Here is a 20,809-nt window from a genome sequence, read left to right as displayed (position 1 = left end):
AAACAATAACCTTCCTGCTGCAGGCCGGGTGCTAGCAATGAATGAATGGATGCTGCAGCGGAGGAACATGGTGAGAGAGTGTCTTCTCAGGGCTTGAGGGACCAGGAAAGGTGGACGAAGAACGGTGCCTGCAAAAGACATCTTTGTGGCACACAAGGACAATTCAGGACACCAGTTGTCAAGAACAGAGAAGTTAACTGTGGCTAGTTCCGCCTGGTCCTGTCACCTTAAGGAAAAGTGTACAAAATATCTTTTGCTTGAATTGTTTGTTTGTTTATTTATTTTTTGAGACATACATATCTCAAAGGTATTGAATATAGATATCTCTCCTTATCCTATTACTGCTATCTTTGGATTACCTAAAATTTCCAGTAATCTTTCCCCTTTAGCCCGTAGAATGATTGCATTTCTTACTTTAATGGCGAAAAGATGTATCTTACAACATTGGAAAGAGCCTAATGCTCCAACTACCTTTTTTTGGTTTTCCCAGACGATATTATGCTTAAATTTGGAGAAAATTAGAAGTAATCTTTATGATTCCTCACTTAAATTTGAACAGACCTGGAGATCTTTTATTCAATATTTTCATTTAATGTAAATTTTTTTCTCTTTTGTTCCATATTTATATTCCCTTCTTGCCTTTTTTTTAACTGTTTTTAATGGAGGTCGGGTTTGAGGACGTGATTTTAAGTTCTTTAACTCTACCTGTTTCCAAGTTAGCCCATTGCTTTGCTTTGCTTTTAGTTTAGTTGCACGGTGGGTTTTTTTTTTGGGGTCTTTTTTGGGGTTTTTTTTTCCTTTTCTCTATTGATATATATATATGAAAATTAGTATACTATTATCTTACCATATTATTTTATGTTTAAATTGCACTGTTTGCATCAATTTTTTCTTCTGTATTAATATCTCCTGTAATTTCTAACAGTGTATTAGTGTCTTTATGGTTTACCCTTTGTATACTTATTCAATAAAAAGATTTAAAAAGAAAGAAAGAAAGAGACATACAGTGTGGAATAGGCTCTTCTGGACTTCCAAGATATATTGCCCAACAACCCCTGATTTAACCCTAACCTAATCACAGAACAATTTAGAGAGACCTACTAACTGGTACATCTTTGAACTGAGGGAGGAAACTGGAGGACCTGGAGAAAAACCATACTCCAAACTCCAAAGCGCCCCAAGCTGTAATAGCATCATGCTTACCCCTACACCACTATGGACTCTGGTTAACCTATCTTACAAGTATTTAGGCAGTAGACTGTAATATGTGACAGTCAACACCCTGCAACATTCAAGTTGAGCATGATTGTGTTCCTACAGGACACATGAGGTTACATATAAGCTTCATGGATATCACAAATCTCAAAGAGAACAATGAATGTAATTTTAGGTTGGCCCTTTAAATAGGAGAAATGGGATTTGCAAGGCCAGGTTGTTCAATGAATAGATAAGATCTATGATATTTGAGAACGGTGAGGATAAAGACAAATGGAAGACCCTGATCACCCATGTCATACAACATTGCACGGTAATAATGAGGATGAAAATCTTACTGGAGTTGAATTTTGCATCTTGCAACACTGTTGACATCACTTCACTCACAAAGTCAAGCAGCATCTGTGGGAGGAAAAGTACTGTCAGTGTTTCAAATGTTGAAACCGAGCATCAAGACTGATACTGTGGTTAACAATCTTTCTTCAGGTCATTCCAATTTCAGATGCAGCATTCTGCTTTTCAGTTCTTCAGGCAAGAATGGAAGGAGGTAGTTTATCAGCTTTAATTTTCTGTTGTTGACATCATTTCAAGATTTGCCCCAAAAAAATGTTCTGGAGAAAGAAAGACACTGTTGGGGAGAATAAAAATCCCACTCAAGGTTTAGAAGCCAAGTTTTCCAGGCTGTCAGTATGTTCATGAATTTACTCAATTCTGGATCAAACTAATTTTTAATAGCATTCAGAAGTTAAATATCCTACTGGCCATATTCACATGGGGGAGAGGGACATACTCAAAGTAAGAATTAAAGCATAATTCAAAATATAATTGTTAAAATAAAATAGAAACAGGGGTCATAAAATTTCAGGCTGGTACAAGCTGAATATAGAGGAGAAAGGGAATAAGCTGGGCTAATTGAGTGTATGAGAACAGATTAGTAGGTAAGGAAAATAAATATTTTTATAAATATATTAATAGACATTGAGTAGTGGGGTGGAGCTACGTCTCTACCAAAGGAGGTGTAAGGTGCTCCTTCCCTCTGCTAGCCTGCAGGTCACCCTTGAGCAAGGTGTAGCACCTGCTTATCAACACCCCCCACCCCAATTAGGGTCACCTGAAGCCATGGGAGCAGGTGATAAATGGTCACATGAACAGCTGGTGTATATCACGTCCTGGTTATGTGACCACTGACACCATGCAGACAAACTCTGAAGAGTTTTGATAATGGCTGAGGTTACCCTTCTTGTAAAGACACTGCCCAGAAGAAAGCAATGGCAAACCACTTCTGTAGAAAAATCTGCAAAGAGCATTCATGGCCGTGGAAAGACCATGATCACCCATGTCATATGACACGGCACATAACAAATGCCGAATGAATTAATAGACGATACGTGCAGGAGTAGGCCATTTGGCCCTTCAAGCCAGCACCGCTATTCACTGTGATCATGGCTGATCATCCACAATCAGTACCATTTTCCTGCCTTCTCCCCATATCCCTTCACTCCGCTATCTTTAAGAGCTCTATCTCTTTCTTGAAAGAATCCAGAGAATTGGCCTCCACTGCCTTCTGAGGCAGAACATTCCACAGAACCACAACCCTCTGTGTGAAAAAGTTTTTCCTCAACTCCGTTCTAAATGGTCTACCCCTTATTCTTAAACCGTGGCCTCTGGTTCTGGACTCCCCCAACATCAGGAACATGTTTCCTGCCTCTAGCGTGTCCAATCCCTTAATAATCTTATATGTTTCAATCAGATCCCCTCTCATCCTTCTAAATTCCAGAGTATACAACCTCAGTCGCTCCAATCTTTCAACATATGACAGTCCCACCATCCCGGGAATTAACCTCATTCATAATTACTATGAACTTTGTCTTTCATCCTTACCAGAACATGCTGGCCTTGAACTCATCTGTCACTATTCTAAAACAAAAACAACAGGAATTCTGCAGATGCTGGAAATTCAAGCAACATACATCAAAGTTGCTGGTGAACGCAGCAGGCCAGGCAGCATCTATAGGAAGAGGCGCAGTCGACGTTTCAGGCTGAGACCCTTCGTCCTGACGAAGGGTCTCGGCCTGAAACGTTGACTGCGCCTCTTCCTATAGATGCTGCCTGGCCTGCTGCGTTCACCAGCAACTTTGATGTATGTTGTCACTATTCTAAGTTTTCCACTCATTCTCATTCCATAACTATGTTAAAATGTATTGAATTACAGTCACTGTTCCCAAAGTGTTCCTCACCTGTTCAGTTTCATTTCCTAAGACACAGTACTGTCCATTTTCTACTTGGACTTGCGATAGCAAGTTATTAAAAAGCATAAATATGATTTTGTTTCTCATTTGGGAAATGAATGACTTTCTTTACTAGAACAGAGAGGACCAAGGATAGCTTGACAGTAATGTAATTCAAGATCATGTGTTGCCATATTAAATTCACCACTAAAAGCAGACCTACCATTCAATACCTTATCCTTATTGGGAGGTGGGAGAAAATCTCAACAGTTAGTCTTTAGAGAAGTATCAAGCTCAAATGCGAGTCTCTTTTAAACAAACTGAAAGAAACTGGAACCAATAATTAGAGATTTCTGTCATAGGGGTAAAACACAGCACCAGGAATAGATAAAATTACAAAATGCCTTAAAGACAGGAATGATGGTCAGACAGCATTTATGGGGGAATGGAAAGCAGTTCAGATTAATGTGCTTTATCAGGAGTGAGAAAAGGAATAACAATTGAAGAGAAGTGCTGGAGTGATCCACAGGCAAAATTTGTTACGGGGTGGAACGGCAAGGCAATCAAATAACATGTTGGTGTAAGGCAAATGGCAACTGACTTTATAATTGTGATCCAAAGAATATTGGCAAATTACCTGCCACATATGCTCAATAAAATAAATGGAAATATGTGTGATCCCTCAAACTCGGAGGATAATTCGCCTCACCAAACAGAACCGTCAGTCCTCTCAAGCGCATGCGCGCTGTCAACCGGATTAAAAAACTTTCGGAGAATTCAGCCTTCTACTCTGATATTTTTCTTTGTAATTGCGTATTTCGTCTATTCTGTGTAAATTTGCAAAGGATATGTATATTATATGTTTTTAAGAAGGAAAAAAAGAATGTTAGATATGTCAGTGCGACTGTAGTGGGCTGGTTGCTGGGGTGAAAGGTCGTTACCCAGGCTGCCCGGCCCTTTGGCGCGAGTATTTTCCCGCGGGCTGGCTGTGTGAGCGGAGAGAAACTCGTGTGTTGTTGTGGAGAGGCCTCCTAGGCTCGGTGCTGGGCAATGCGTGGATAGACACGGCTGTCCGGTAGGGACGCGGGAGTTTTGGTGTCGGGGGGCAGGATGGAGAAGTGACGGGCTCCTCTTTATTTTCCACATTTTTTTTGCTCCCCCCTTCTCTTCCCGCTCCTACTATGCTTCTCCTGAGTCCGAGCGGAAGGCAGTCAACCTCTGTTCAAATAGATATCTCCTCTCAGTAAGGGAGGAGTCGGGCCTTTGAAAGTTGAGGGTCGGGTGAGGAGTAAGGTGGTGGTGGGGAAGAGAGTGCAGAGAATGGTGCGTAGTGGTTTCTATCTTTTTTTTCCCTAAAGCTGGTCTCTGTTGGTACTCGAAAATGTTTTGCAAGCAATTATATTCATGCCTTGCAGGGTCTTAAACCTGACCTGCTCAGCGTTTTTAATTAGATTTCATTAACACAATTACTAAGAATGTGTTCATAAACTCTGGTTTCGTGCTTTCAATGTGCAGTCTTGGAAGGTTCGATCTATTGACAGGTTGCAGCTAAGCATGCCCCTTTTGATGATGGTTCAGATTTTACAAGAATTGGTCCAACTTCATGAAAATACTTTGACGTGTTTCAGGTATTTTCTTGGAATGATGAACAACCAGTTCTCTTCAGACTTTTGTCATTTATATGTTATTATGAACTTCCAATAACACTCTTATTTTCACTCAAAAGCCACAACTGGTTTATTGGCAAATTTGAGAGCAGATTTTGATTTTAAAGTTGTTATTACAGCATGTTTAGCCAAGTTAAATATTACAAAAATGTAATTACACAATTATCTTAAGTTAACAGAAGACATCAAAATATTGCAGTTATTTCTTTGGATGCTCTGGGAAATTGTGATTGTGACAGCATGGAGGAAAAGGTGATGGCAGTGGCAATGTTCAGTGGGAAAATGTTTTCAGTTATTTAGAGTTGGTGTATTGCTACGTGTACTGAGGTATAATAAGCTTGTCCTGCATTACTGCTTATACTGATCAAATCAATATGCAGTACCATTTGAGGCTGTACAAGGTAAGACAGTAATCTAGAGTAAGTGGCAGCAGCTGTAGAGAAAATGCACTGCAGTTAGATAAAATGTAAGATTGTAATGAAGTACATTGGGAGTTCAAGTGTCCATCTTATTCTACTAGGTAAACATTCAATAGTCTTATGACAATAGGGTAGAAGCAATTCCTGAGTCTGGTAACATGTTTCAAGCTTTTCTTCTGCCCAGTGGGATGGGGCAAAGAATGTCCAGGGTGGATAAAGTCTTTGATTATGCTGGCTGCTGTACTGAAGCAGTAAGCAATGCCCCCAGAGCCCATGGAGGGATGGCTGGTTTTCGTGACTTTTGTGAGCTGTGTTCACAACTCTCTGTGGTCACAGGCAGAGCAGTTGCCATACCAAGCTGTAATTCATCCAGGTGAGATCCTTTCTGTGGTGCATCAATAACAATTGGTAAGGGTGGACAGGGACATGCTAAGTTTTTTAGACTCCTAGGGAAGTCGTGGTGTTGTTAGCTTTATTGGCTGTGATGTCAATGTAGTTAGACTAAGACAAGGCCACTAGTGATTTTTACTCCTGGAAACTTGAAACTCTCAACCCTTTAACTTCATTATTGAAGTAGACAGGAGCTGTAGTCAATCAAGAGTGGTCCAACGTGCGTGTCGTTATTGTCCCGGTGCTCCTGAGAGGAGTTTAGGACCAGTTTCAGCAGTAGGTGAATTGCAATGAGTTGAGGTTGTCTGGGAGGCTGGAGTTAATCCATGCCATGATCAGCATCTCAAAGCATTTCACGTCTGTGGATGTCAGAGCCGTTGTCAGTAAGCCGTGTTACCTTGCTTCTCTTTGTTACCGGAATGGTCACCTTAAAGCAGACGGGAGCCTTAAATTGAAGCAGAGTAAAGATAAAATTGTCCAGAAGCACATCTATCTAAGGACACCAACCAGGCCAGGTGCTTTCTGCAAGTTCACACTTTGGGAGACTGATCCTGTGTCTGCAACAGTGATTGTGGGTTCAGGTGACATACCAACCCTCTTCTATTCAAACGCATAAAATGTGTGAAGTTAATTGGGAGGGGATGTGCTATTGTTGGTGATGATGCAGACTTAATTTTGTAGCCCGTTATATCATGTAAGCCCTCCCACAGCTGGGAGTCTATATTGGACTGCTGTTGTCTCTTGGGTTCTTTGATAGTTTTGGGATGTTGTTTCATGATTCCTTGTGAAGGTCAGGGTCGCCTGTTTTGAATGTTACGGTAAGGACTGGATCTCCTGGTTCCTTTGGTTTCCAGTTTGGGGACACCCAGATTATTCTGTTTGGTACAGTCCTCAACACACTTGCTGATAAAGTCTGATGTTGGTGACATACTCATCTAGGCTGGCAGATGAGGCTTTGAATGTGACCAACTTTCTGACTCAGCAGTAATTTAGCAGCTCATCTGTTTCTTTGGATACATGTATGACTTTCTGTACTCATTCTTCTTATTGCAGCTTTTTGTAAGCAGCCTGGTGGATGATTTACTGAAGTGTGAGTGGAAGCTAGTTTGGTAGGCATCATTATTTTTGTTTAGCAATGGCAGGGGTGTTTGCGATCCTGATAAGATAGGAGATTATTTATTTAAAGATGTAGTGCACAATAGGCCCTTTTGGCCCTTCAAGCTGCACCTCACAGCAACCCTTATTTAACTCTAAACTAATCACGGGACAATTTACAATGACCAATTAACCTATGTGGGTCTTTAGACTGATGGAGGAAACTGGAGGACCTGGAGAAAACCCATACATTCCACAGGAGAATGTGTAGACTACTTACAGGTGATGTCAGAATTGAACTCTGCACTCTGTCCTGAGCGGTAATATTGTGGCACTAAACCTCTATACTATCATGCTGTAGTATTTTGATAACACTCTTGAATTTGGCCTGGTTGAAGTCACTGTCAATGATGAAGAGGGCTTCAGATAACCAGTAAATCCAATTGCTATATTAATTACACTAATGCTTTCTTGTTACGATCAATACCATTAAGTGAGTCATGTTAGTATTTGTTAATATTCATACTAGGTCACACAAATCACAACTTTGTTTACTGGATGTGGAAAAAGATATAGTTCTCATCTACCAAAAGAAGGGTAAAAATGGATCATCTGTTAATGCAAACTCATTATCTTTTAATTTCATCATTTGACCCTTTGGTCAAATTTGTTTAAATGCTGATTGTGATCTCATGGTGTAATATAGCACAGAAACAGGCCTTTCACCCCCCGACTTGTCTGTACTGACCAAGGTGCCCACCTAAACCTGTCCCATTTGCCTGCATTTGGCCCATATCCCTGTAAGCCTTTCCTATCCACGTACTTACCCAATAGCTTTTAAATGTTGTTATTGTACCTGCCTCACTACTTTCTCTGACAGCTTACTCAATATATGAACTACTTTGTGTAAATTTGCCCTTTGGATCCCTTTATAGAGTTTATTTCCTCTCATCTTAAACCAATGCCCTCTAGTTTTTGGGTCGCTTTCGCTGGAGAAAAAGGCCAGGTCCCTTCACCCTATCTGAGCACTTAATGATTTGATACACTTGTGTTTAAAAGTTGCCAGTCACAATTGTAGAAAAATACAGCACAGAATCATCCCTTTGGTCCATCTAGTCCATGCTGAATCATTTAAACTATATATTGCCATCAAACTTCACTTTTGCAAAAGCCCTCCATACCAATACCATTCATGTATCTATCCAGATTTTTCTTAAATATTGAAATGGAGCTCGCATGCATCACTTGTGTTGGCAGTTCATTCCACACTCTCACCACCCTCAGTGAAGAAGTCTCCGCTCATGTTCCCCTTAAATTTTTCACCTTTCACCCTTAATCCATAACCTCTAATTGTCTGATGTGGAAAATGCTTGCATTTATTCTACATAAACCCCTCATAATTTTGTATACCTGTACTAAATCTCTCCTTTATCTTCTATGTTTCAAGGAATAAAGTCCTAACCTGTTCAGTCTGTCTTGTAACTCCTGTCCTTGTAAATTTTCTCTACTCTTTCAACCTTAGTTACATTTTTCCTGTAGGGAGGAATAATTTTAAGTCCTAAGTTCCAAGAAATAGTCTTTTTTTTTATATTGACATACAGCATGGATTAGACCTTTCCAGCCCTTCGAGTTATGCTGCCCAACAATCCTCAATTTAATCCTAGCCTAACTATAGGACAATTACCCTACCAACCTGTTCGTCTTTGGACTGTGGAGAAAATTGAAGCACCTGGAGGTAACCCACACGGTCACGGGGAGAACTAGCGGTACAAACTCCTTACAGGATTGAACCCTAGTCCCTTGTACTGTAAAGTGTTGTGCTAACCACTACACTGCTGTGTCCAACCTCTCCCTATATAATTCAGATGCTTGAATCCTAGCAGCATTCTCACAAATCTTCTTTGCACTTTCCAGCTTAATGATGTCTTTAATAAGTTAAGGTATATAAAGCTGTTCAGTATGCCAATTGGAATAAGTTCTTGTGGGTTGTCATCTCGTGCCAGCTGCTGAGCATTTCTCCACCTTTGTGTCCAGATGATAGTTTCAAAGTAAAAATGAAATTTGAATGGGTGTATGAGTGGGGCCAGGATCGCTAATATTTCAGTGACCATAAAGATTTTTTCCTATTGCTCGCTGGTCTGCTTTGGAATATCTTGTAGTGGCCTGAGTTTCAATCTCTTATTTGCATACTGCCATTACAACATAATGCCTAGACAGAAGATTGGACAATACAATTGAGAGGAGAGGAAAGATCTGATGGCAGTTTATAAGATGAGAGGAATACACAGTGTTTTTTTCCCAAGGGTTGAAATGTCTTTATATGAGAGGGCATGTATTTAAGGTGAGAGGGGGTAAGTTCAAGGGAAATGTAGGGGGCCAGTTTTTTTTATATACACACAGTGGTGGCTGTCTGGAATGTGCTGCCGGGTAGTGGTAGAGGGAGATACATTAGGGATTTTTAAGATACGTTTAGGTAGGCATATGAATGTGAGGGGAATGGAAGAATATGGATATTGTGTAACTGAAGAGATTAGTTAGCTATTTAATTAATAACTTAATTGGTTCACCATAACATTGTGGACTGAAGGGCCTGTCCCTGTGATGTTCTGTTTTATGTTATATACTCTGATCTGTAGTTATTTGTGACATGAGATTATATGAATACCATCAGATTGGGATGTGAGAGCTGCCTGTATATAGAGGAAGACGCAGTACAGGTCCACAATCCCTTATCTGAAATCCTTGGGACCAGCATTTCGGAATTCAGAATTTTTCAGATTTCAGACCCCCCCCCCCCCGCCCGATACCAAGAAACACGTATGCTCAAGTCCCTTATTTAAACAGTCTCAGTGCGGTGGACTTTAGGATCCGGCGGCGCACCAAACCTACGCACATCCCCCTGTATACTTTAAGTCATCTCTAGATTACTTATAACACCTAATACAATGTAAATAGTTGTTATACTGTATTGTTTAGGGAATAATAATTTATTTCCAACAAAATCATTCAATAAAACAAAAATGTACAGCTTCAAATGAACCGAATCAAACACAGGGTAAATGACCTATTGGAATAAATGTGGAACGTCACTGTCACTGTCACAATAAAACTTCAGTAACTTGTCTTTCTGTTTATTTAAATCATATACAGTGGTAGTCCCGACACTATTTTCCTCAGTAAGATGCCGCACAGACACACCACGATCAAGCTTCTGCAATAACTCCACTTTCTGTGTTATTGATAATGATAGATGCTTCCTTCTCTTTTTCTCATTGTTACCCATAGGGATATCTGCAGCTCTTTTTGACATTTTCACAGTGAAATTGAACACAAAGTCAACAGTGAACAACAAATGCACGTGTAACCAGTACGAGCGCTGAGCCACAACTGATGTCTGGCGGACTCTGCTAGTGCTGCCACGTCACACCTGAGTGATGTCAGCTGTTGGCGAAAAAAAACTTTGGTTTTTGGAGCTTTTTTGGATTTCAGAATTTTGGATAAAGGAGTGTGCACCTGTATGATATCTTGCCCCATGGGAAAAGTGCACAAAGCAGTTATTATCTCTGGATCTGTTATCCATAGCAGCTTGCTGGTGCTGTGACAATCAGACTGCTTGCTTCCATCTCTGGAACATCAGTGCTTTTTCATTTCCACTCTTCAGTTTGAAATTTTTATTCATGCTAGTCTCGGTAATGATTTTAATCCAACTTCTAATTTCTCATCGTTCTGCTCGTCTCCGGTGCCTCTGATCTGCAGTCTCTATTATTTTTAAACTTGCTCCATCACTCAGCCTATATCCTGTGTAGAGAAGGTTGGGTGCATATAGGCATAGCTGTGGTTATTTGGACAAACCTAATCAAGCTTAAAAAGCAATCAGAAGCACAAATATGTTAGATATTCCCACTCTTCCCCTGGGCAGAGATGGGTAGAGTGCACATGCAAATATAAATAAATAGTAAATAACGACAACAGGATATAATGAGACTGAGTCCTTAAAGTGAGATGACTGGTTGTAGGAGCATTTCATCTACCTGTAGTGCTGCCTTCTTGGACATGTAACCAAGGTGCCTCTAATCCACGGTCCTACCATTCATTCTCTATGCTAATATCCCGGATGGTGAGGGTTATTAATGATCGATGTCTCCTTTGAATGTGCTCTGGTGGAGAGCGTTGTTCTTGTGATGGAGCTGAGTCTACAGCTTTCCGCAGCCTCCTTCAGTCTTGTGTGTTGGAGCTTCCATACCAGGCAGTGATGTAACTCTCCATAGTACATCTTTAGGGTTTTGCTAGAGTTTGGTGACATACCAAGATTCCTCAACTCCTAATGAAGTATAGCCACTGGCATGCTTTCCTCTTGTGACGAAGTAAACTGGAAATTTGGAATCCAGCATCTCATCTACCTCTGAGTCCACCAAATCATCCCATACTACCTATCTTTGTGTAGTTTAGACTTCTATCTCCCTTCCCTGAATTCTCCAACTAAATGCTCTTTTGCAAGTATGTACAGGTGAGAAATATTCAGTCAAGTCCTTGCCTAGTTTCTGGTTCCAGGCACAGATGGCATTTTTTTTCCCTAAAAGGTCCTACTACTTCCCTGGTTACCCTTTTGCTTTTGACATACTTAAACCTTTCTTTAATCGTGCCCACCAGTGGCATTTCATATTGGCCCTGAAAATGCTCTCATTCATGATGTTTGTTGTTTGCATTCATCTTTCTCACTGGTTTCCTATGCCTGCTGATCGTAGCTGCTTCCAATTCACTTTTCCCTGCAATTGGATGCTGGACTTCTTAACAGTAAGGCCGCAGTCATTCTGTGTGGGCGGCAACATCTCTCGTCCCATTATGCTGAGCTCTGGTACTCCCCAAGGCTGTGCGCTCAGCCTGCTGCTGGCACGTACCTGTGTTCCAGCATCCAGCTCAAACTGTGTCATTAAGTCTGCGATTGACACAACAGTGCTTGGCCTTATCAAGAACCATGACAAGATGGGATATACAGAGGAGGTGGAACTGCTGATGGGTTGATGTGAGAAGAACAACCTAAGCTTGAATGTGGAGAAGATAAAGTAAATCGTTGTGGACTTCAGGGAGGTGCGGACAAACTATTCCCCCCTACGAGTACGTGGCTCCTCCATAAAGAGAATTCAGTGTACCAAGTTCCTGGGAGTTCATGTCACAGATGGCCTCACCTGGTCCCTTACTATCACCTCGCTAAAGAAGGCAGCACAGCACCTCCACTTCTTAAGAAGATTAAAGCAAGTAAGGCTCCCATCCCGCATTTTGAGATAATCCTGACAAGTTGCATCTCCATCTGATAAGGGAGCAGTTGAGCATTGGACCTGACATCCCTACAAGGGACTGTGAGAACAGCTGAGAGGGTCGTTGGGTTCTGTCTACCATCTCATCAAGTCCATCTATCAGGAGGACCCTTAGTATTATTAAGGATCCCTCCCATCCATCCAGCATCCTCTTTAACTTTCCACTATGAGGCAGGAGACTATGATGCATAAAAACAAGAATGGTCAGAACGAGAAATAGTTTCTTCCCCCAGGCCATTAGACGTCTGGACTCCTGGCCGCATCGTATTCGAAGTGTCACTAGCTAATCTGCTCTGTGCCTTACAATATTACTGCACTTTCATTTGTTATTTATGTATGGTTCATCTGTAGATTTCATTCTTGCCTTCATAAGCTATCGTGTCCTATGTGCTTTACACCCTGATTCGAAGAAACATTGTCCTGTTTTTATGTACATGTAGTTAAATGACAACAAATTTGACTTTTGATAGGTTGCGTCTTGTTAAAATCAACCTCCACCCCTACTCTGGACCTGAATTTCTAGTCTGTCTTTGCCTTTCTCCCTAACAACCTTAATTTACAACATATAAATTTTATGTACTTCTAGCATGAGACTTTTTTTGCATTAAAAATAATAAAGCAAGTTGTTGATGTCAATCATCTTGGATCCTAGATCAGACCACTGTGCCCACATCCTCCTTGTGGTGCCTTCAGTGTTATTTTCCCCTTCCTTCCCACAACCACCTCTCCACTTTCTCTGCCTGCATTTCATCCATGCTGTGAAAGTGAACACATTGTATCGCTCCAAATGTGAACACAGACGTTGTACTGGAAATATGGGCTGTGTTGGGAAGAAAAGGTGAAGAAAGGCATGAATTTTCAGTAATAGTGTGTGAAAAGGAGTTTTGCATCTGCTGCACTTGAGAAGAAAATTAATGGAGAATATGGGGATTGCACTGTGAAGACCATAGGGTAGAGGAACAGAATTAGGCCATTTGGCCCCTTGATTCTGCTCTGCCACTATAGCATGACTGATCCAGTTTTCCTCTCAGCTCCATTCTAAGAATCCTGCCTTCGTGCCCTGACCTATCCAGAATCTATCAACCTCTTTCTTAAGTATACATAAAGTCTTGTTGCTGCAGGTGGCTGTGGAGGCCAAATTCCACCGATTCACCACTCTGGCTAAAAGCAGAAAGAGTGTTATAATCTTTTGAAATCTTCATTTCCTATATTAGAGACTTCTTTTTGCCCATTTTCTCCATCCAGACGTGTCTAGTAAGGAGTACATTTTATTGATTGCCATACAATGCTAGATTTAATAAAATGTAACTTAATTTGAAGGGGTCTGTAGAACTTGTGACAACAAATTTATACTTGGGCTGTTGGTTCCCATTAGGCTATCGATGACCTCCTCACTCCATTGTCCTCTAAAGTCGATGGTATGGTTCAAGTTCATCGGTGCTTCTGCAATCCATTGCATCTACTCTACAGAGGATTGGCCTATAGAGGTTCACCATAGCCTTGTTGGCCAGCCTTGCCCGTATCCGCCCTACGGGGATGTAGGGTTGAACCTTGATAGGCCAACAAAGTTATAGTGGGTTTTTAATCATGGCTGAATTGAAGCTTGTAAGTCTGAAACATGGGTTCTGGTGTTTGTAGGCTAAATAGATTAGTGAAGAATAGCCACATTAAACATGAGTGGAAGTAAGTTATTTTCTGCCTTGGGTGACTGCTTTAGAATTAATAGCCACAGAAAACTTTTTGGCCAATAATCAACTCATACAAACTCTTCTTCCTCCTGCCATCTGGCAAAAGGCACCAAAGCATTTGGGCTCTCACGACCAGACTATGTAACAGTTTCTTCCCCCAAGCCACCAGATTCCTCAAAACCCAGAGCCCGGACTGACATCAACCTACCGCCCTCTACTGTGTTATTGTCTTCTTTATTATGTATTGTCTCTTTTCCATTGCTGGAGAAATGGTCCAGTATTCACTTCCATAAGTCAGGATAGAATAAATGTAGCCTGCAGTATTCTGTTTTTAGTGTACGTGCTCATCTTTCTGTCTGTTAATATGATCTTCATTTTTTGGAAAGCTTCTTTCACCATTGCTATTCTGTATTTGATATCTGTGTTACACCTGCCATTACTTGTTGTTAGGCTGCCAAGATATTTGAATTTGTTGACTTGTTTGATGTTTGTATTTCCGATCTTGATCACACATTGTGGGATGTTTGTCTTTCTGGAGATGACCATGCTTTCTGTCGTCTTGGTGTTGATTGAGAAGCAACTGAATTATGGTTCTACAGGGGAATGTTAAAAATATCATGGACCACACACACATCAAATGAAGAAGTTCTCAGAAGAGCCCAAGCAGTTCGATCACTCATACGAACATAAGAGAAAGACAACTCAGATTCCTAGGACACACCATGCAGAAAGATGAACTAGAAAAACTCATACTCTGGAAAGATTGAGGGGAGCAAACCTAGAGGAAGACCTTGGCTTATGTACATCAAAAGCATAGCCAGGTGGCTACACATCGAGGAAATGGAAGTTATCCAAAAAGCGAAGGATAGATCTCTATGGAAAACCATGGTCACCAGAGTCCGCATCGGATATGGTACCTAGACATATTATTTACTGTAATGCCTGCACTGTTTTGTGCACTTTATGCGGTCCTGGGTAGGTCTAGTCTAGTGTAGTTTTTGTATTGTTTCATGTAGCACCATGGTCCTGAAAAACATCATCTCGTTTTTACTGTGTACTGTACCAGCAGTTATGGTGGAAATGACAATAAAAAGTGACTTGACTATATATTAAGGGTGTTGTACACATTGGATATATGGTTTAGTGTTGATAAAAATAGAATCTTGTGACAATCCAGCAAAGCAGAAGGTTCCTTTCTGGATGGTTATTAATCTTCTTGTCTTAATTTGTTTGGCTTCATTTCTTGTAACCGTGCAAAGTTTTTGCTGTGTAACTAAAATTCTTGTTTAAGACTGTAAGTTATAGGAGCAGAAGTGGGCTATTCAGCCTGTTAAGTCTGTTCTGCCATTCAATCATGGGCTGATCCAATTCTTCCAGTCATCCCCACTCCCCTGCTTTCTCCCCATACCCTTTGATGCCCTGGCTAATCGAGAACTTGTCTATCTCTGCCTTAAATACACTCAATGACTTGGCCTCCACAGCTGCTCGTGGCAACAAATTCCACAGATTTGCCACTCTCTGACTAAAGTAATTTCTCCGCATCTCTGTTCTCAATGGACGTCCTTCAATCCTGGAGTCATGCCCTCTTGTCCTAGACTCCCCTGCCATGGGAAGTATCTTTGCCATATGTAATCTTTTCTCTCCTTTTAACATTCGGAATGTTTCTATGAGATTTCCCCCGCCCCATTCTCCTGAACTCCAGGGAATACAGCCCAAGAGTGGGTTCCTCATATGGTAACCCTTTTATTTCTGGAATTTTTCTTGTGAATCTTCTCTGAACCCACTCCAATGTCAGTATATCTTTTCTAAAATAAGGAGCCCAAAACTGCACACAATACTCCAGGTGTGGTCTCACAAGTGCCTTATAGAGCCTCAACATCACATCCCTGCTCTTATATTCTATACCTATAGAAATGAATGCCAACATTGCATTCGCCTTCTGCACCACAGACTCAACCTGGAGGTTAACCTTTAGGGTATCCTGCACAAGGACTCCTGATTCCTTTGCATCTCTGCATTTTGAATTCTCTGCAACTAAATAAAAGTCTGCCCATTTATTTCTTTCACCAATGTGCATGACCATACACTCTCCAACATTGTATTTCATTTGCCACTTTGCCCATTTCCCTAAACTATCTAAGTCTCTCTCCAGGCTCTCTGTTTCCACAGCACTACCCGCTCTTTTACCTATTTTTGTATCACTGGCAATTTCAGCCACAAATCCATTAATACCATAGTCCAAATCATTGACATACATCATAAAAAAAAACAATGGTCCCAACACCGACCCCTGTGGAGCTCCGCTGGTAACCGGCAGCCAGCCAGAATTGGATTCCTTTATTTCCCCCTCTGTTTTCTGCCGATCAGCCAATGCTCCATCCATGCGAGTAACTCCTCTGTAATTCCATGGGATCGTGCCTTGCTAAGCAGCCTCATGTGCAGCACCTTGTCAAAGGCCTTCTGATGTGATACAGTGCACCACATCTACTGCATCTCCTTTGTCTACCCTGCTTGTAATTTCCTCAAAAAATTCCGGTAGACTAATCAGGCAGGATTTTCCTTTCAGGAAACCATGCTGGCTTTGGCCTATCTTGTCATGTGTCTCCAGGTACTCTGTAATCTCATCCCTAACAATTGATTCTAACAACTTCCCAACCACTGATGTCAAGCTAACAGGTCTGTAGTTTCCTTTCTGCTGCCTCCCACCCTTCTTAAATACCAGAGTAAAATTTGCAATTTTCCAATCATCCGGTGCAATGCCAGAATCTGTTGATTCTTGAAAGATCATTGTTAATGCCTCCAATCTCTCCAGCTACTTCCTTCAGAACCTGAGGGTGCATTCCATCAGGTCCAGGAGATTTATCCACCCTCAGACCATCAAGCTTCCTGAGTACCTTCTCAATCATAATTTTCACTGTACAAACTTCACTGCCCTGACGCTCTTGAATATCTGGTATACTGCCGATGTCTTCCGTTGTGAAGACTGATGCAAAATACGCATTCAGTTCCTCTGCGCCTCTCATTACGATATCTCCAGCATCGTTTTCTATTGGTTCTATGTCTACCCTCAACTCTCTTTTACCCTTTATATACTCAAATACACTCAAAAACCTCTATACTTGTACTATGGAGAGCATTCTGACCGGCTGCATCACTGTCTGGGATGGAGGATCTGCTGCACAGGACCGAAAGAAGCTGCAGAAGGTTGTAAATCTAACCAGCGCCATCGTGGGTACGAGCCTACAAAGTACCCAGGACATTATCAGGGAGTCTCAGGCTACGTCCACACTAGGCTGGATAAATCCGTAACCAAAACCTTTTCTCTTTGTTTTGACCCTCTGTCCACACTGAGATGGTGTTTTCCTCCCCCGAAAACAGCTTTCTAAAACACTCTCCAGAGTGTTTAAATCTGAAAACGCCAGTTGGGCGTTGTAGTGTGTATGGGGTGACCGGAGGTTTAAAAAAAAACCTGCTGTCCCTTTCATCGGTGAAGAGACTATGGCTGAAGGAAATGTTTTCAGGGTGACCCCTCTGTGGGAATGGGGAAGATGGTGGTGCCATCTGGGGATCTGTGTGTCTGTATGTGTAGCTATTGTAGTGGCTGTGAGGCTGGTATTGTGGTGGTGAAAAGTACTGGTGGGGGGGGGGAGCCATCGTATTCCTTATCGTTGCAAATCCCTCTGCAACAGAGTTAATCAGTTTTTCAATGTTCGTCGTCAGCCGGGTCATACTGTCCATGAACTCCCTGTCGGTTGCTTCTATATGCTCCAGTATTTGTTGTTTTAGTTTTAAGTCCTCCTGCGCGAGAGCCAACAGCTGTCCATCGTTTGGCAATTTCCTTTTAAGTTTTTCTAGTCTGTAACTGGACAAACGCGCACCAAGTATACAGTTTCCTCTTTGCTTGTTTTCTGTAGATGTGTCCACATGCCCAGTAGGAGGAGGTTTGCCCAAATACCCATTCTAATGTGGACGGAGGTATTTTCAAAAACGCCTCATGTGGACGCTTATCATTTTTACGCAGAACCGGCATTTTCAAAATTTTCCGGTCTAGTGAGGACATAGCCTCAGAAGGGCACCGTCCATTATTAATGACCTCCAGCACCCAGGGCATGCCCTTTTCTCACTGTTACCATCAGGTAGGAGGTACAGAAGCCTGAAGGCACACACTCAGCGATTCAGGAACAGCTTCTTCTCCTCTGCCATCGATTCCTAAATGGACATTGAATCTTTGTTCTACCTCACTTTTTTTAATATATGGTATTTCTGTTTTTGCACATTTTTTGATCTACCGTATATCCCGGAGTATAAGCCGACCCCTTTTGTAGAGGTTTTTGATTTAACCAGGAAAGATCATAAGATCTCACATGTATGTACTCAGCTTTGCCAGATCCGGAACCTGGAAATTTTGTAAACCAGTACCTGCTAAGAAAACAGGCCTACACATTGTAGAGCGTTATAAGTGAATTCTTAATAAATAAATCAGGGAAGGAAATTTTGGGTTGGGTTTCCAATGGTAAAGAATCCTCTGAAATGTAACCCCCATGAAACCATTTAGCGCCCATCGTAATCTCGTTAAAACATAACACGGGGTGGTGGGATCAGACGTGTACTCAGTACTGAGTTTGCGACCACCATGTACAAAAGATTAAAATGAATGCGATATGATGCTGGCTTCAAGCTGAAGGTTGTTGATATTGCTAAAGGAACGAATAATTCTGCAGCTGCTAAGAAGTTTAGTGTAAACGAGAAACAAGTGAGAGAGTGGAGACAGGCAGAGGACACTCTGAGGGAAATGCCAAAGAGGAAATGTGCAAACCGCGGGAAAACATGCCAGTGGCCAGAACTGGCAGAAAAAGTTTTAGAGTGGGTGAATCACCAGTGATTGTCTGAATACATTGTTACCAGAGAATGATTCAAGTTCAAGTGTTGAAATGGGACGAAAAACACTGTGAGGTCAGCGAAAATTTCAAAGCTACGCGAAGTTGGTGCACCCGATTTATGAACAGACGTGATCTTGTGTTGAGATAAAAAACAGATTGCTCAGAAAATTCCTGTGGGGTGTTGTTTACATCCAAAAACACTGCGGGATGGACGAAGCGGGTTGCTTGAAGTGGGTTAAAGAGGTGTGATGTCGATGTCCTGAAGGTTTCGGTAAGGAAAAGTCGCTACTTGTCTGGGACATGTTCAAAGCACACTTGTCAGGTGAGACAAAAGCAGCATTGAAAGCTGCAAGTACGGACATTGCAGTCATCCCCAGTGGTTTGATGTCCGTGCTCCAGCCACTAGATGTGAGTTTAAACAAACCATTCAAAGAATTCTTGCTTCGACATTGGAACGAATTTGACTCAAAAACAGCCAATAAGTATGATCTGTATTCCATGTATTCGCTTTTCCAAAGTTGACACCCTCTGTACAAGCTGACCCCCTGATTTTAGGGCCAAATTCTCAGCTTATACGCTGGAATTTATGGTATTCAATATATGTAATTGATTTTATTATTTTTTCTCTTTGCTAAATTATGTATTGTATTGAGCTGCTGCTGCTATGTTAACAAATTTCATGTCACATGCCGGTGAAAATAAGCCTGACACTGATTTTAAAAAAAGCTTTTGGTAACTTCTTTAGTTGCCAGCTTCCTTTTATAATCCATCTTTTACTTCCTAATGATCTTCTTAGTTTCCTGCTGCAAGTTTTTAAAAGCTTCCCAATCCTCTATCTTCCCACTAGTTTTGGCTTCCTTGTATGCCTTCTCTTTTACTTTTACTTTGGCTCTGACTTCACTTGTCAGCCGCAGTAGTGTCCTTCTTCCCTTTGAAAATTTCTTCTTATTTGGAATATATGTCATTTTTCACAGAAACTCCAGCCATTGCTGCTCTACTGTCCTTTCTGCTAGTATCCCTTTCCAGTCAACTTTGGCCAGTTCCACTCTCATGCCATTGTAATTTCCTTTATTCCACTGAAATACCAACACCTTGGAATTTATTCTCTCCTTCTCAAATTTCAAAGTGAGCTCGATCATGTTGTGATCACATTTCCCTAAGTGTTCCTTAATGTTAAGCTCTCATCCCCTTAGGATCATCGCACAACACCCGGTCCCCTAGTAGTGTGCTCAACAACAAGCTGTTCTAAAAAGCTTTCCCTTAGACATTCTACAAATTCTCTCTTGAGGTCCAGTACTGGCCTGGTTTTCATATTAAAATCCCCATTGATTATCATGACACTGCCCTTCTGACATGCTTTTTCTATCTCCTGCTGTAATCCACATCCTGGCTGCTGTTTGGAGGCCTGTATACAATGACCATTATGGTCCTTTTGCCCTTGCCATTTCTTAACTCAACCCATAGAGATTCTACACCTTCTAATCCTATGTCATCCCTTTCTAATGATTTAATATTTTATACACAGGGCCACACCACCCCTTCTGTCTACTAACCTATCACCGTATATCCTTGCATGTTCAGCTCCCGGTAGCAGCCATTCTTTAGCCAAGTTTCAGAGATGGCCACAATTTGCCAATCTGTAGCTGGATTTTGCCATTTTGTGCAGGAAATCTTTAACAGGCAAAATTGTGGTCTCCTGATGATATAATAGCAGCAACCCTTGGAAATAAAATAAAATGAGATTGAGAATCCATTTTTCTACTTGTGTTTCCTTGCACTTGTGTAAATAAATTGTGCAAATAATCCACCAGAATGTACATTTCAACTTCTCAACCTGGATGAATCAGGAAAGAGCATTTTGAATGTGTTAGACTCGTATGCCGACTAGGTGTCCTAATGAAGGATCCCTACC

General features: G+C 41.4%; 1 protein-coding gene across 4 annotated transcripts in view; it reads left to right on the top strand.

The window, feature by feature from the left end:
- Positions 1-4,376: 4,376 nt before the first annotated feature.
- rif1 (replication timing regulatory factor 1) overlaps positions 4,377-20,809 on the top strand; it is a 94,019-nt gene continuing 77,586 nt past the window's right edge. For 3 of the 4 annotated variants that reach the window (XM_063048573.1, XM_063048571.1, XM_063048574.1), the window contains exon 1: positions 19,082-19,168. The gene's annotated coding sequence lies outside the window, so the exon portion shown is untranslated. Of the gene's footprint in view, positions 4,519-19,081; positions 19,169-20,809 lie in introns of those variants that run through there. The other variant, XM_063048575.1, reaches the window with a different exon arrangement.

This window comes from Mobula hypostoma, chromosome 5 (assembly GCF_963921235.1).
Source record: "Mobula hypostoma chromosome 5, sMobHyp1.1, whole genome shotgun sequence".
Taxonomy (NCBI): Eukaryota; Metazoa; Chordata; class Chondrichthyes; order Myliobatiformes; family Myliobatidae; genus Mobula; species Mobula hypostoma.
This window is presented reverse-complemented; position numbering and strand designations above follow the sequence as displayed.